Raw genomic sequence first — 18,243 nt, forward strand, 5'->3', positions numbered from 1 at the left:
TACAGGGCAAGGTTTCTCCTCAGTGACAATATATATCCACTTCCACAATTTGGAGCAAGAGAGGCAGATGCCCTTTTTAAAACTCTGGAATGATGAAGAAATCTATTTAATTACACAGATTGTGTAATAACATGTTTCCTCGCATATAGAATTATTCAATGTAACAGATATTTTTAAAGCACCACTTTGTGGGGTTCTATTTCCAGAACCCACAGTGGGGAGGTGGGGTGGTGGCTCACAACTGTTTCTAACGCCAGCTCTGGGGGTTCTGATGTCACCCACTCCCCCCCCCCCCCCCCCCCCCGCAGGCACCTATCTGCACACCAAGGCAAAGCAAAACAAAGACAAGCCCTCCCCCCACGTATCCTCAGGGAATATTCTAAGTTAGAGGCGGGAACAAGCATAAGGATGACCCAGGAAAGTGAGAGAGAGGTCACAGGCTTCCTTCTGTAACCCGTTCTTTAGTAATGCATTTGACAGTGCTCTCTAAAGGGCTAGGTCTAGAAGCTGGGACTCGGCACGCCCAGAGCATGCAGAAATCCTTGTCCTTGCAGCTCGAAGGATAAGAGGGTCTCAGAGCAGAAACAGGCCAGCAACATTCAGAGTAATGCAGAAGAGTGGAGAGAGGCATCAGGGTGGGCCGCCGATGCGGAAGCATCACAGAGACTGTGGAAATGTACCACGGATCTGGGGGGAAAGCCGTGGGCTTTCGAAAGCCATGTGCCACTGCTTCACCATAGTGATGGTGCCTTGTCCCCTGCTGCTCCAACCACCATGCCTGCCTTGTCCCCTGCCGCTCCGGCCAAGATGCCTGCCTGCTGCCAGGCTCTCCCTTTGCCACAGTGATGGTGACTTATCCCCTGGAACAGTAAACCACAGTGAAGCCTTCCTTCTGCACGCTGCCTTGATCATGGTGTTCAGTCACAGCTACAGAAAGTCACTGCCATGGCAGGCGTACGGCCATCTTTATGTTGCAGCAGAAGAAATGGAAGCCAACAGCACCGCCACCTTCCTAAGACTTCAGAGCTACAGAACAAAACTGGCCAGGCGCCTGAAACCTGTGCTCCTTACGCCACACTACTATGTCCCAAAGCCAGACACCATGGGTAAACGGGAGGCAGATAAGGGGTGCAGGCCCTGCTCCCGGGGCAGGCAGGGCTTCTAGCCAGCAGGAGTGCCTCTTAGCTAGAAATCCCAGAGGGGAACTGTGAACTAAGATCAGAAGGTGAATGGCAGGCAGATTTTGGTGGCTTACCATATTGGAAGGTCGCCTCTAAGTTTAAGGAGCTGGACGATGGGGACTCATTTTATTTGACTCTGAAAGTCAGTGCTCACTCCTGCCAGGAGCTGCCAGCAGGGACTTTAGTTTTCTACAGTCTGACCGCCAGTTCAGAGCCCCTGCTGGTCTGCCACATACAGAGCCTCGAACCTCACCATCCCCACTCCATCATGTTCAAATCCTCCTTGTTCCCAACCTAACCGCCCCTGACCCCAGCAGGGCCTTTGCCAAGAGGGGTGTGGTCTTGCTTGGTTCACCATGGTTTCAGCAGCTAGCACTTGGCTTGAATCCTGGCTCTGCCAGGAATAAGCAAGTGTGTCTGGGTTCAGAGAAGCTCATGTTCCTTTCCGAGGTTCTAATGATGTATCCAAGAACTGGCATGGAGCCCCTCGGATGGGAATCATTGGATCCCAGCACCCAGACATGCCTGCTGCAGCTCAGCTCTTTGTAGGCCCCTGGTTGAGCTGTGAGGACAGACTGTGGCTTATGATAGAAACCAGGCAGCTCTCCATGTGATGAGATGGGGGACACAGGCTGGACTGGAGCCTGGGGGATGCTCCGGGGATGAGCAGGCAGCTGTCAGAGCCGGGACCTGGGTGAGCAGCAGTTCTCCGTTTGAGTGGCAGTCTCTTGGTTGATTGGCAGTTTCCAAGGCGATGTCTGCCCATACGCAAAGTGGCTCTGATCCATCAAGAGGATGGATCTATTTATTTTTGCTGAAAGAATTGGTATGGATTTTGATGGGGCAGCCCAAGGTAGACATTTGAGGAGAAAGGTCTCTTCACCGGAGGCATGGATTTGGAATACTGTACTAAAATGCCTTAACCAATACTTGCCGTGTTGCACAAGCTGTTTAAAACATTCAGAAACAGAGATGTGTGTGCATACACACATGCATGTGCATGTGCATGTGTGTGTGTGAGGGGGGCTGCCAAGTTGTTTAATGGCTCTAGTTGATGCCTTCAAACTGGTAGTCTGTTAGTCTGTCTGGGTTGTAACAGCACAATAATACCACAGGCAGCTTGACAAGAACCAGTCTCTCTTGCAGGTCTGGAGGCCAGAAGCTGAAGACCAAGGCGAAGGCAGATTCAGTTCATTTCCTGGGTCTTGGTGCTGTGTTCCCAATGAGTAGAAAGAGCTAGGGGTCTCCTTGGGGCTCTTTTATAAACACGCTCACCCCATTTGTAATGGCTTAATCGTCACAGCCAATCGTCAGGCCGAGGTCCTATCTCTGCACACTGTCACCTCAGGTGCCAGTTTCGTATCTGAATTTATAGGGGACATAAATCTTCAGTCTGTAGCAGTAGGTAGATATGTGTTCTCTCCCTCTGAATAGACTGCTAACTTGTTGAGCAGAAAGCCCAACGGCAGGAAAAAGCACCAAGCTGTGCGTAGGAGGACTCTCACCAGACTTATAGCAAACACTTCAGAAGAACCCTTTCAAAACAGAATACAATGCCATCTCTAATGACTAAAACTAAAACAGAACAAATAAAGCAAAACAAAAACCCACTAGGAATACTCCCAGTGCAGGTGGGAGGAGCAGGCCGAAGGAGGACCTCTGAGGCCAGGAGGGGAGAGAGGGAGGAGTTGGCCTGCACAGCAGAAACAAGGGAGCTGCTGACTCCTGAGTATTGTCCCCTGGTCTCCACTTGCTCCTTACCCCACCACACGAAACTTTTAAAATGTTAATCATTAGAAATAAAAGTATAAGCCAGGTGGTGGTGGTGGTATATGCTTTTACTCCCCGCACTCAGGAGGCAAACAGATGTCTGTGAGTTCAAAGCCAGCCTGGTCTAGAGAGAAAAGTGGAGGGTGGTTCTAGGACAGCCAGGGCTACAAGGAGAAACCCTGACTAGAAAGAAGAAAGAAAGAAAGGAAGGAAGGAAGGAAGGAAGGAAGGAAGAAAGGAAGAAAGAGTAAAAGTATAGGCCATTGGTCAGCATAGGTCAGGCATGGTATCACATGACTTTAATCCCAGCACTCAAGAGGCAGAGGCAGGCAGATTTCTGAGTTTGAAGCCAGCCTGGTTTACAGAGTTCCAGGGCAACCAGAGCTACACAGAGAAACCCTGTCTCAAAAACCAAACAAAAAAGAAAATAAAAGTATAATAACTATCATAACGGATGCACACACACACACACACACACACACACACACACACACATGCACATGCACACACACATGCACACAAATATACACATACACATGCACAGGTACACACACAGACACACATGTGCATGCACACACATACATGCACACACATGCACAGGTACACACACAGACACGTGCATGCACACACATACATGCACACACATGCACAGGTACACACACAGACACACATGTGCATGTGCATGCACACACACACACACACACACACACACACACACACACACTCACACCTTACCAAATGAGTCAGTGCTCCAGAATAGAAAGTGAAGGGAATATGCAGGATAACTAAACCGTAAGGTAGAAGAAAGGAGTAACAACAAGGCACAACTGCACAAGGCTGGGTGTGATAGTGCACACTCTTAGAACCAGCACTTGAGAGACAGAGGCAAGCGAATCTCTGTGAGCTCAAGGGCAGTCTAACTTACACTGTGAGTTCCAAGCGAGCTAGGACTGCATACTGAGACCCTAACTAAAAAAACAAACAAACAAAAGTTTTAAGAATTAAAGTAAAGGAAACACTGAAATGGAAAGAAATGTGCCTGACGTCCTTCTGCTAAAACCGACAAACACACACGAAAGCAAACCATAGGTCCAGACACTTGATGAACATAGATGCAAAACTCCCCAATAAAACACCAGCAAGCTGAACGGAATAATAGCACATCAACGAGATCTGCATCGAGGCCAGCTAGGATTCATCCCTGGGTCACATGGATGCTCCAACAGAAACACACATGAATGTGATGTGTGAGGAGGGTGGAGGGGGAAAACACGCAACCGTTTCAATAAACACAGAAAAAGCATTTGATAGACTTCAGCATCCCTTCACGACATGAAGAACAATAACTTAGCAGATCAAGTTAGGAGGAAAATCACTCTCTCTCTCTCTCTCTCTCTCTCTCTCTCTCTCTCTCTCTCTCTCACACACACACACACACACACACACACACACACACACACACACACACACACACGGCCAATATCAGACTGAACACGGAGACTGAACAAGGGGTTTGGGGGGCACTGAAAACACTTCCTCTAAGATGTGGAGCATGGCAAGCCTATCCACTCTCACCACTCTTATTTAATAAAGTATTGGGAGTTTTAACAAGAGCAATTAATCAGGAGAAACACATGGCGGCCAATTGGAAAGGAAGAACTATAATTATCCACGTTCGCAGACGACATGATTCTATCCACAGAAGGAACAAGTACTCAATCAAAACTGTTGGGTTTATAGACATACTTAGATATTTAGCAAAGCTGGAGGGTATAAAGGCAGCATGTAAAAAAACAGTAAGGTTATGCACAAATAATCAGCCTCATAAGGAGAAATTAGGAACACGATTTCATTCACGATAGCCATATAAAAATTTTATGAACAAACTTACTGAGGAAATAAAAGATCTCTACAATAAAAGTTGTGAAATCCTGATGAAAGGAAGTGTAGTTCCAGAAGAAATGGAACAATGTGTTCTAGTTCATAAGCCGGAAAAATCAGTGCTATCAAAGTAACCATATTATAAGAAAAATCTACAGTTTCAATGCAATTGTATGAAATTCCAACAACTTCTTTTTCACAGAGATACAAAGCAATTCCTAGTTAATTTGGAACCTTAAAAAACAAACAAACAAACAAAAATCTGGAATGGCCCAAGCAATTCTGAACAGGGCCGAAATAAAGGGAAGGGGAAGGGGAGGGCAGAAAGGACTGGAGGCAGAGAGCACTAAGTGAGGTCCTAGTTTAATCCCCAGCCCTGTCAGAAAATCAAACGAACAAGCAAGAAAACATGGTCTTGGGAACCTGGAAGCATCACAATATCTAATTTCAAAACATAACACAAAGCTATAGTTAGTAAGACAGCATGGTACTAGCATAAGAACAGACCCACAGGACAAAGGGACAGACTAGAGAACCAGAAACTAATCCTCACTCACACAGCTGGCTTGTTTTGTTTTGTTTTGTTTTTTCCCAAAAGCACAAAAAACATCTATCTGAGAAAAGACAGTCACGGCACTAAATGGTGCTGGCAAAACTGGATCTGTATATGCAGACGTTAAAACTAGATCTCTTCCTCTAGTGACAGGACACAGAAATCAACCCCAAATGCATCACAGGCCTAAATCTTAAACCTGAGATTGAACTTACTATAAGAAAACATAAGGGGCACACTCATAGGTATGTCCACTCTGAGACCTGCGGTCTGCATGCCCCCTAAGGTCAATGCAGCCTGACAGAAAATCATACGTTCTTAAGACATTTCGAGATTTCTATGCATTTTGTTTTTGTAATTCGATTGGGCCAGTCTTCAATATGAACTCACTGGAGGACAATGTCATGTTACAATGTCAAAAGGTCACACAAGGCCGGCTGTAGGCAATGATAATTTAGGTGGGACCGGAGGTAATGGGATTATGTCGAACTATATTATATACAAGAAACTCCTGCACAGGAAAGGAGATAATCAACAGAGCCGAGAGACAACTTACAAAACCAGAGAGTATATTTGTAAATTATTCATCTTATAAGGGATGATGCCAGAATTCCTAAAGCACTCAAAAGATGACGAAGAACTGGGTTCTTCTCACAAGAGGGCGCATGCAAATGTCCAGCAGGTACATAAAGACGACGCCCAATTTCACTAACTGTCAGAGGTGCTCTATTCAGCCCTCTGAGCTGCCCCATCTTCATGAGATCAGCTGTGCCTATCCGCTATAGTCCACCGCAAATGGGCCTGGCGACTCCCTTAATACTCTGGTCACTTCTCCCGGCCATTGTGTCAGTTCTACACAAGGTCCTGGGACTTGGGGCGGGGCTAGGGTGTGTATATTGGGGGAGACTCGATAGAGGGGCTCTGTGAGGACATGGAGATGCTGGGTGAAGACTTTGCACTGCAGCTGTTTTGGGGTCCCCATGCCCCCATCAGTATCTCTTCATCCATGTGCTGTAAGTGAATCCAAGGAATTGGTTCTCTATTAAGAACGGTGGTGGGAATCTTACTTTGCATTTTTTTTTAGGATCTTAGGGAAAGGGGTAGACTTTGTTCACCTATCTAGGGAAGGAATTTTAGCCACAGATAACATCTCTCCCACCTAGAATGGCCATGACTGGGTCCTGGGGAGATAGCTTAGTTGAGAAGACGCTTGTAGCAGAAGCAGAATCCAAATTCAATCTCTAATACTCACATAAACAGCCAGGCACTCCCAGCAGTCATGGCACTGCAGAGAGGGACAGGATCCCCAGCTTACTGGTCTGGCTGATCAGCCTACACTCTAAACAACCAGCCCCAGGTCCCAGTGAGAGACCTTTCCCAAAAAACAGAGTGTTAGGCAGGGGAACGGCTCAGTAAGTCAAAGACCCTTTGCAATCATGAACACGTGAGTGGGATCCCCCCAAACCCACGTTAAAAAAACGGGCAGTGCAGCCCATAACAGCAGTGCTGGCCTGCAACTCCTCTGTGGGGGCGGTGGAGGATGGGCGATCTCTGGGAGTTTGCTTCACTCAGTCTAGTCAAAGGACAAACCCCAAGTTCAGGGAAGAGCCCCTGTGTCAAAAGCTATGATGGACGGCCACAGAGGAAAACACCCAAAGTCAACTTCTGATCCCCACATGTATGCATTCACACACACACATGCACACAAGTGTACATGCCACATATACACAGGACTGCTATCATAAAAACGATGGAAAACTAGCACAAGTAATAGTAAGGAATGAAAGATAAAAGTGCAGCCTTCTAGCCGGGCATGGTGGCACATGCCTTAAATCCTAGCTCTCGGAAGGCAGAGGCAAGAGGATCTCTGGGAGTTCAAGGCCTGGTCTACAAAGCAAGTTTCAGAATAGCCAGGGCTATGCAGAAAAACCCCATCTTGAAAAGCCAATATATATATATGTGTGTGTGTGTGTGTGTGTGTGTGTGTGTGTGTGTCTGTGTCTGTGTGTCTGTGTGTGTGTATGTATATATGAAATGCATATAAATACATATATGCATATCTATATGTGCAGAACATATTTGAGTGCTACAAAAAAATGATGCCCCCATTATGGCACCACAATGCTCAATTATGACATCACAATTCTATTATGCCATCACAAATGTGAATTGTGCTGAGTAGATGTTCCATTATGCCACCACCACATTAAATTATGACACCACAACTTGCCATGGTACTGCCACAATGTTGCAGTGTTATCAAAGGGCTCTACTTAACCATTACAAGGTAGCACTGTGATGTCACAATGTACCCTATGTGATCTTGCCCTGCTGTGTTGACACAATGGACATCACAATGCCCTCATTAGGACAAGCTTCACATTGTGATGGCCGCGTGGTGCATTGGGAAGTGATAATGGAACATTCTTGTCCATAGCCAATGGGGCACTGTGCTGTCACAACAGAGTACTCATTGAATATTACACATTACAACGTCTCAATGATGATGTCACGTCATGATGTCACAATGAAGCATTGGGTAGTCATGATACGACACTGTCCTATCAGAAGGCTGCATCACAGCATCATTGTGGGGCATTGTGCTCCGTGAAGACATCCGTCAGCTCTGGAGTGACACAAGGGAATGTTCTGACAGCAGAGAAGAGAGCATCGTGAGCACTGGGAGGTGTTACCACAACTCACCTTCTACGGTGAACTCTGACATCACACTTTAATATAGCAATGGCACAGTGGTGCACTGAATCATCACAATTTATATCTGTAATGCCACAGAATAGTGTGATGTCATAATCGAGCGTTTTAAAGTCACAGTGGGAGACTGTGGAGCATTCTAGTGTCACAGTGGGGCAGACAGAGTGGAGAATTCTGATGCTACATTCACACTGGGACAGAAAAATAGTGCAGCAGGATCCTGATGGCAGGGTGGTATAAACACTGCCTTATCCCCCACGAACTCATTCTCAGAGGAGGAGGAAACAGGGAGAGGAAAGAAGCAAGTCTCTTAAGTTTTTATTGCTGTGACAAAAATACTTGAGAAAAAGATTAAGAAGGAAAAGTCTGTTTGATTCATGATTTCAGGTTTCAACCCTTAGTTGGCAGGATCCTTGCCTTGTGTGGGAGAGGACAAAGAAGAAAGGAAAGGGGAGGGGACAGGGAGGAGAAAAGAGGTGGGGAGAGAAAGAACAGAGAGAGGGAGGGAGGAAGAGAGGGAGGGAGAGAGAGAAGGGAGAGAGGGAAGGAGGAAGAGAGGGAGGGAGGGAGGGAGGGAGAGAGAGAGAGAGAGAGAGAGAGAGAGAGAGAGAGAGAGAGCGCATTGGGAATTATGTGAGTCTTTTGAAACTGTCCTTAGTAATGCACTTCCTCCAGCAAAGCCGCACCTCCTAATCCTTCCCCAGTAGTTCCACTTGGGGCCAAGTACTCAAATACATGAGTCAGTGTGGGCCATTCCCATCCACATCACTACAGCACCCTTTTGGCCTCCCAAATAGCAGTCATACACATAGTACACACATGGTACGTGAAGGCCAAACTTCCACATACATAAAATAAATTGAAAAGAAATGGAAATCACCCATGCTTTCTTCAAGACCATTGTCCCCCGTGATTAGAAGAGGAAGTTTTGAAACTATCTTTCACCTGTTCTTAAACTGCCGGCACACTGGAAACTTAACAAGGGTGGGGACTTGAACCAATATGGCTGTGTGGGTCCCACCTGACAGGTTCCAATATGCTCGATCAAGATTATCTGAGGACCCTTGCTTGGTTTCAGTGCTAATGCGGGCTGCGGGCTCCATTCCTCACACATGAACAGACACAGCCCCACACCAGCAAAGGGCTTGCCAAACATCCATTCATTCATTGACTGCAGCCAATTTTCTCTGATGTGCCCTAATAGGAGGGAACGATCGAATGGAATAGCAACCAACAAATAATTTAAAACTAATTTCTACTTGGTTTGGGAATGTAGCACGTGACTTCCTGGCTGCCGACTGGCCTGGCTAATTCAGTTTGGTTCAGATGAATGGGCCTTAACTGAGCTAACAATGCAGCTCAGCCTTGTGCTGAGGTGTGGAAGGAAGACTGCCAAGTGCAATGTGCCCTCCCCAGACTGTCAGACACGGTCACTGTGCGATTGCAGGGACTGTGCTTACCAAAGGACTCCACAAGGAGACAAAGTGAAACTTCTGACCCGTTACTTTGTGGGTTGGGGCTCACCAAGTGAACAGAGGTGGGAGTGTGCTCTGTTTGCTGCTAACCATTTTTGTGAGCAGTAAGTACACCACACGACTCTAAATACGGCTTTTCTATTATCCTCCCCAGAGAGAAGAGAAAGTGAGGCTCCCAGAGGCTGAAACCTACTAAAGCAGAAGTAATATGCACGCAGGCTCATCATGCACAAAGCCTTTCCCCTGAGGAACTATCTGTCTAAAATGGCAGGCAGATCAGGTCAGACCCATTCTGTCCTGCAGAATGAACTCTGCCCCCAAACCCCAGGTTTTCATCTTGATCTAAAGGCAAGGAGACCTCAAGCATACGCTGGGGGCAGCCTAGAGACCCCTTCCAGGATGAACAACTGCAACGAGAGTCCCAGATGCTGCTCTGAAATCTGCCAGGTCTGTTTGTACTAAGACCGCATCTTCCAGGTATTGTGCTATTCCCCACAATGAATCCAGCAAGGACTGGAAGGTGGCCCTGTTCCTGAGAGACATGGGACCTCTCTGGGAGAAGCTTGGCTTCATTTTCCTTGGCTTCCTCAAGCATGGACTCCTCCTCTGAGCCTTCCCCCTGAGGTCCCATTTCCATCATCACCTGAAAGCTCAGCCAGCTTTTTCAAAAGTTCCCCAGGTGTTTCCCTAGAGGACCTGGCACTAGTCACTAGTTTCCCAAGAGGACCCTGGCAAAGTCAATGAATTATTGGCCTCTCAAGAGGACCCGGGCTAAGTCAATGCATTATCATTGGCCTCTCAAGAGGACCCTGGCAAAGTCAATGCATTATCATTGGCCTCTCAAGAGGACCCTGGCAAAGTCCATGCATTATCATTGGCCTCTCAAGAGGACCCTGGCTAAGTCAATGCATTATCATTGGCCTCTCAAGAGGACCCTGGCTAAGTCAATGCATTATCATTGGCCTCTCAAGAGGACCCTGGCTAAGTCAATGCATTATCATTGGCCTCTCAAGAGGACCCGGGCTAAGTCAATGCATTATCATTGGCCTCTCAAGAGGACCCTGGCTAAGTCAATGCATTATCATTGACCTCTCAAGAGGACCCTGGCTAAGTCAATGCATTATCATTGGCCTCTCAAGAGGACCCTGGCTAAGTCAATGCATTATCATTGGCCTCTCAAGAGGACCCTGGCTAAGTCAATGCATTATCATTGGCCTCTCAAGAGGACCCTGGCTAAGTCAATGCATTATCATTGGCCTCTCAAGAGGACCCTGGCTAAGTCAATGCATTATCATTGGCCTCTCAAGAGGACCCTGGCAAAGTCAATGCATTATCATTGGCCTCTCAAGAGGACCCTGGCTAAGTCAATGCATTATCATTGGCCTCTCAAGAGGACCCTGGCTAAGTCAATGCATTATCATTGACCTCTCAAGAGGACCCGGGCTAAGTCAATGCATTATCATTGGCCTCTCAAGAGGACCCTGGCTAAGTCAATGCATTATCATTGGCCTCTCAAGAGGACCCGGGCTAAGTCAATGCATTATCATTGGCCTCTCAAGAGGACCCGGGCTAAGTCAATGCATTATCATTGGCCTCTCAAGAGGACCCTGGCTAAGTCAATGCATTATCATTGACCTCTCAAGAGGACCCTGGCAAAGCCAATGCATTATCATTGGCCTCTCAAAAGGACCCGGGCTAAGTCAATGCATTATCATTGGTCTCTCAGGGGAACGTGCATTACTTTACTTGTGCCTCCTATGGAGGAAGGGGAAGTAAAACTGTCATCCTGGCAAACTCACCAAAGGAAGCTGGCCAAGATTTTTAAAGGCTCAAACCACAAAATGAAACACAAGCAAGCAAGCACCCAGAGCTGTTCCGTGTTTGCCTGTATCGCTGGCCTCAAGGCCTGGTAGGAAGGCAGTGTAGGTAACAAGCAACTGACTGGCAATGGTGGAATTCACTCCCAATGTCCTTCTGTACCTTTGGGGGAGACACTTGATAGCTAGCTTTCCCAATGCTGTAATAAAATTCCTGAGAAAAATCAACAAAAGTAACATTGTCTCAGCAGATGGTTCTGAGGGCTCAGTTTATCTCGGTAGGCCCCACTGTTTGGGGATCTGTGGCAAAGTAGGGCATTTGTTAGGGAGTACATAATAGGGCAAAGCTGATGGGGTTGGGGACTAGGAAGCAAAACTAGAGGAAGGGTCAGGGCTTAATACACCCTTCAAGAACAAACATTCCCACGGCATCACTTCCTCCAATTAGGCCCCACTCTTTAAAGGTTCCTCCACCTTATGGGCTCTCAGATCTATACTGTAACGGTATGAAAACTCTGCAGCCTCAGGAAGTGATCACTGGAGGCTTCTCGGTATCTCTCGCTCCTGAAGGAGGGACACAGGTAGGAGCTGTGCTGACTCTCTAGAAGCGTACACCGACTTCTCGAGTACAAGCCAGGGTGAGAAAGGAAACGTGTCCAGAGAATCCCCTCAGGGCTGAGGCTGTATGTCATGCATAAAGCCCTGGCTTCCATTCCCAGCAATAGGTAAATGGGGCGCAGTGGCGTGTGCTGTAACCCCAGCTCTTAGAAGGTGAAGGAGGTAGGATCAGAAGTTCACAGGCATCGGATGTGTGTCCAGGAACAAAGCTAACAAAAGTTCTGGAATTCTGTAATGTCAGCATCATAAAACCTTAAAAGTCTTGCTGAAGGACAAACAACGAGAAGCAAATAAAACAACGACTTCAGGAAATTGGAAGATTGCTCTCTAATAGAAGGCGGGGCAGTGGTGGTGCGTGCCTTTGATCTCGGCACTTGGAGACAGAGGCAGGTGGATCTCTGAGTTCAAAGACAGCCTGGTTTACACAGAGAAACCCTGTCTTAAGAAACCCAAAACAAAGACAAACAAAAACCAAGCAAAACCTAAACAACAACAAAACACAAAACAAACAAAAAAGCGAAGTAACAAATAAATAAGATGCCAAACTTCACACATGTCCGTTCCCTTACTTGACCACGCAGGGATATTGTACTCAAACTACATCCTTTCCCTCCTGTAATTTGGATGCACTGACCTCCAGGGCTTGCCCCTCCCGGGATGCTCTGCTCCCAGTAAAGGCAAACTTCATCTGCAGTGGCCGTCTGCTCACTTTTCCTGTGTAAACCAAGCCCAGGCAGAGGATTTCCCCAGGTTTCCTCTTTGTGGCCCTCGTTTATCTGTTCTCCATTCTGGATCCTCCTCGAACTTTGTCAGGACCACTTGGAGATAATCGGGGGCAGCCCCGCACTACCCAAGACCTGTCCCAGAACGGGTTTACCCAGCGTCACCTTTTCCTTCTGTCAAACACTAATTCAGTAATGCTCTCTGCTTGAGGTCTGAGCGTTGTCTCACGTATCTCTGTGGCATGTGGTACATCTCCTAGTCTCCCCTCGCCTCTTCTCTCACACATTACATCCTGACCACAGTTTCCCCTTCCTTCTCTTTTCCTAGCCCCCACTTCTCCCCCCTAACCACTCCCCTATTTTCTTTCAAGAAAAGGGCAGGCCTCCGAAGGTTATCACCCAGCCGTGACTATCAAGCTGCAGTAAGACTAGGCAACTGCCCTCATATTAAGGCTGGACAAGGCAACCCAGGAGGAGGAAAAGGGTTCCAAAAACAGGCAAAAGAAATCAGAGTCAGTCTCTGCTCTGTTAGCACCCCCACGAGAACACAGGCTACACAAGGACCGAGGTCAGACCCATAAAGGCTTCTTGACTGTCAGTTCATGAAAGAAAAAAAAAAAACTGAGTACAAAGAATCACAAAACAAAAATAAAAAAGCAAAAACCTGTGTGAAAGAGGAACAGAGGGTGGCAGGGTGAGGGAATGGGAGGGGCCAACGGAGAGTGTGGATACAGGAATGGTGTAACAGCTTTTTTTTTTTTTAAATGAATGTCGTAAGGATAAAATCCAGACTTTAGCCCTTAAGTGTGAAAGCAACATTTATTGTCACAATTGAACTTAAAATCTGAACTCTATTTTGCCAAGGTAGAAACCTAAACTTCAATTAATTTGGGGCCTCACCTGCCCCAGCCTCTGCCCCTAGCATTGTGGGGTTTATTCAATATCCAGGCATTAGGACAGGTTTTTGGTTCTTTGACGATAGGTGATCCATCACCTCTGTACTTATTAAAAAATCAGCTGTGGGGGTTGGGGATTTGGCTCAGTGGTAGAGCGCTTGCCTAGCAACCGCAAGGCCCTGGGTTCGGTCCCCAGCTCCGAAGGGGAAAAAAAAAATCAGCTGTGGCTTCAGGTGATGTAAGTCTCCTGAGTCTCTTCCTTCAGGGGACAGTGATACTCTGTTGCTGTTTGCCTGATGTAACCTTAGTCACCATGGGGCTGATCAAACGGATGGGGGAGGTGACCTGGGCCACACAGGTGCTCACAAACAGGGAGAGATGGGAGTTAACTTCCCGTGTGCGGCTCAGAGATGCTACAGTGTAGCCTGGGCACTAGAGAGCAGGCAGCTGTGCAGAAGTCCTGTGGGATAGGATGGGTGTTGGTACACAGCTCTCACAGCAAAAGTAGCAGGAGCTAAGCTGCAGCTGGGGTGAAACCACACTGAGCTTCCTGACTCTCCCTTGACCATGAGGGGGGAGGCCGCCATCAGGAACACTTGGGGGCCAAGAGAACAAGCCTCAGGAGAAAAACCCCACTCGGGTGGAGACTAACCACACCACAGAGCCGGCTCCAGCGACAGCAGGAAGAAATGATGGATCTTGGATCTGTGGCTATTTCCATGCTATGGGCCAAACGTGCAAGCTTCCCTTCACACTGGAGACAGTGCAATTTCTAGGTGTGCCTTTCCTTGCTCCTTAACTGGAGGGGTTAGTGCTGAATTTGCAGTGGATTTGTTGACTAGCGATCCCTTTTTTCTGGACAAAAGGTCACGAGGAGGAGGGAAGATGGAAGATTGTCCAGTGTAATCTTCAAGCAGGGGCAGTGGTGCCTGTCAGAGCTGGATCCATGTCAAGCAGGGGCAGTGGTGCCTGTCAGAGCTGGATCCATGGTGGTCTTCACTGTTCCTTCTACAGGTAGAGCGTGGCGGGCCATCAGTTGCTCGCTTCCACATGACTCAGTTTTAGCTTAGTGACAGCAATCACCAAACAGACAACCCCCAGTGGTTCACCCTTCCTCAGCATGCGCTCCACTCCCTACTTCGGGCAGGGAGGGCAGGTTTCCTTCCTGCCATATTTCCAACTAGAATGTTTTCAGGCGTCTTCATACACTCCCATGGTGCTCTAGTGCAGTCGAAGTTTGCATTTATCTCACGACTTCTTCATAGCGATGCAGTGCTGCCCCACTGCCTCTCTTAAAAACTACCGAGCACTTGGGGGGTGGAGGCAGGAGGATTATAAGTTTGAAGCCAGCCTGAAGTACATACTGAGTTCCAGGCTCAGCCAATGGCAGGGTCTTGCCAAAGGAGAGGTGGGTAGGGATGGCAGGCTAAGTTACTTTTACTTTGATTTCTTTTCCTTTGGCGTTCCGAGGGTTATCATTTTCTTGTACTGAACTTGAGACTTTTCCCTAAGGGGGGGGGCAAATCTATTGACCTCACACAATGTCCAAGATCTGGTTTTTACTATGAGTTGTCATACAACTCTTACTTAGTGAAACCCTGCAGACACGGTGACCCACTTTCCTGAAAATATCTACTGTACATGGAAGGAAGAACCACTTACTTCAAAAAGAAGCCACTACGCTTCATCCTGAATCACTGCTAGATTACAGCTGTGCTCCTTGCTGAGGGAACGCCTTTCCAAAGGACAGTGCATTCTCTGTGCCAGGCAAAACATTAGGGCTTTGGGTAGCTTTTGGGCTCCCCAAATAGCCCCATGAGCACAGCGGGAGAGGAACTGATCCACAAGACCACATCTGAGTCATCACCAGGACTGTGTAAGCAGACGCTACTGGGCCATCAGAGGAGAATGTCTGAGACTTTGTTTTTCGGACAGGGTCACTACATTAGCTCTGGTTGGCCTGTAATCCGAGGCTTTGAAACTCAGAGCTCTGCCTACCTCTGCTTCCCTGAGTGCTGAGACTGAAGAGGCGTGCTACCATGCTGAACGTTATTTATGATTGTTGATTATCAACAAACCGACTCATATTAAAGGAGCTTTGTTTTTGAGACAAAGGATCTTACTATATAGCTCAGGCCAACCTCGAATTTAAGATTCTAACGGTCTATCCTCCTGCGTCCTGGGATTACAGGTACATACAACTAGAGAGAATTTCTCAAAATTTTGCCCTTCTGAGAAGTAACTCGATGATAGAATAAAACAAAGTAACACAACTAAGTACAAGGTTGGTTTTTTTTGTTTGTTTGTTTGTTTTGTTTTTTTTCTTTTTCTTTTTTTCGGAGCTGGGGACCGAACCCAGGGCCTTGTGCTTGCTAGGCAAGCGGTGTACCACTGAGCTAAATCCCCAACCCCAAGGTTGTTTTACAAAATAAACCAGGAGTGGGTGAGCAGGTGTGTTCTTGGATTAGTGCAGACTGACCTCTGCTGGCCAGACTGTTAATTAGCCAACTTTTTTTCTTCTAAGGATAACACAGAAAAGGGGATATATTTACTCCTAATTATATCTAGCTGAGTTATACAGTTAAACGAAAACATACTAAGCACATACTAAGCCCTCCACATAACCTGTGTCAAGACTTTTTATCACATTTGGCTGTCAGGCAGGTGCCCACTGAGGTTACGTGGGCTACCCAAGCCAAACGCTCCTCTGTGATTCTGCCTATGCACTTTGGGCTCGCTACATCTAAAACTACATCAACCTGCTTGGATCAGGGCCCTGTCAGGGCCATACACTGCTTAGTGCAAAACTCTGGGTTCTCATCTAAACCTAGCTATTTCCCACACTGAGGTGGAATCTGGTACTAAGTTAGCCAATGCAGGCAAACCTAGTGTAATACATAGAACCTGAATTTTGATAGAAAGTCTTGTGCTCTGATTCATGAAAAACTCTGAAAATAACAGTATATCCACTTTTAATATTTTAGTTCTATTCATTATCACCACCACCACCATCATCATCATCATTTTGATTCAAGCCCTGCATTTATCTATGCGTACAGTGTGTACACCTGGTTCCCTGGAGGCCAGCAGAGGGCAGTGGGTCCCGTGAAACTGAGCATAGACAGTTGTGAGCTCGATGTGGGTGCGGGCACCGAACCTAGGAACTCTGTAAGAGTAGCTGACTCAGAGCCATCTCTCCAGCCTCCTATTCTAATATTTTAAAATATAGTTCTGATTTTTAAAAAATGTTTACTTTTAGCGAGAGAAATAGCTCTGTGGTAGACTCTTTGCTTAGCATGTATGAAGTCTTAGAGATTCAATTCCCAGCAACTGCAAAAACACTTTCAACATTTTCTTTTTGTTATTGGGCATTTATTGATTGATTGGTTGATAGATAGATTGATTTATCTATCTTTGTTTTTTGTTTGTTTGTTTTGTTTGTTTCTTTGTTTTTTTCCGAGACCGGGTTCTTCTGTGTAGCTCTGGATATCCTAGAACTTGCTCTGTAGACCAGGCTGACCTTGAACTCACAAAGATCTGGCTGTCTCTACATCCTGAGTGCTAGGATTAAAGTCATGTGTCACCACTGCCCAGCTCACTTTTTAACATTTTCTAGAAGACAAAAATGATATAAAAATACTTCCATCACTAGATTAAACCTGTGAAACCCATGTTAAAAGCCTTTAATTCCAAGCTCCATTGTCATTTCCCCATAGTTGTGTAAACCCAGTTTGCATGCACGGCCTAATGCCACGATTCTGTCTTTAAAAAGCTATTATCTGTGTGTGAGTGCATGCATGTATGTGGGTACGTGTGTGCTACAGCCAATGTGTAGAGGTCAGAGGTCAGCTTTGTAGACTCCCCTCTACATTTATGTAGGCTTTAGAGATCAAACTCTGCAAGGCAAGTGAGTTTATGCTCTGACCTATTTGCCTGATTTCTTTCTGCTCGATTATCATTTATTTATTTATCCTCGGTGGCACTGAGGATACTGAGCTCAGGCTTGGTGTGTTCGAGGCTAGCAAGCTACTTGAGCCAATCTCCAGCCTGGCGATTTGGAGGCTGTCTCTCCTTAAGCAGCTGAGGCTCATCTTGAGCTCTCAGGGTGACTCAGGCTGGTAAGAGAGATTTTTTAGCTCCCTTATAATCGTAAGGCAACACTATCATTGTGCAGTCTGTCAATGACCAAAACGTCCTTGCGTGGCACATGACAGTGTACCGTGGATAATTTTGTGGGCGTCTGTGTAGCACGCATGCACAAGGTAGCTAAGCTCCGGTCGTTGGTTTGGAGGTTGGGTGACTTGTCTGGATCAGAAAGTCCTTCCCAGGGAAAACATTCAACTCCTCAACTACAGGGCAAGCTCCACGACAACTGAGATTAGAACCAAGTCACCAGAGCTAAAATACAAAACAGCAGGAGCCCACACTGCAGCAGAGAGAGCTCAGGAGCTCCGAACGCTACACCATTTTCATAGCTTCCATGGCTTTCTCCAGAAAATGACTTTAAAGGATACAGCTTTAACTTGGGAAATTAACTTGGATTTACATAAAAGGAAACCGGTGTGTAACTTGGCAGTCAGACACTTACGATGCTGTCATTTGGTTATTTATGTGATGG

The sequence above is a fragment of the Rattus norvegicus genome, chromosome 16, assembly GCF_021556685.1.
Source record: "Rattus norvegicus strain SHRSP/BbbUtx chromosome 16, alternate assembly SHRSP_T2T, whole genome shotgun sequence".
NCBI classification, from domain to species: Eukaryota; Metazoa; Chordata; class Mammalia; order Rodentia; family Muridae; genus Rattus; species Rattus norvegicus.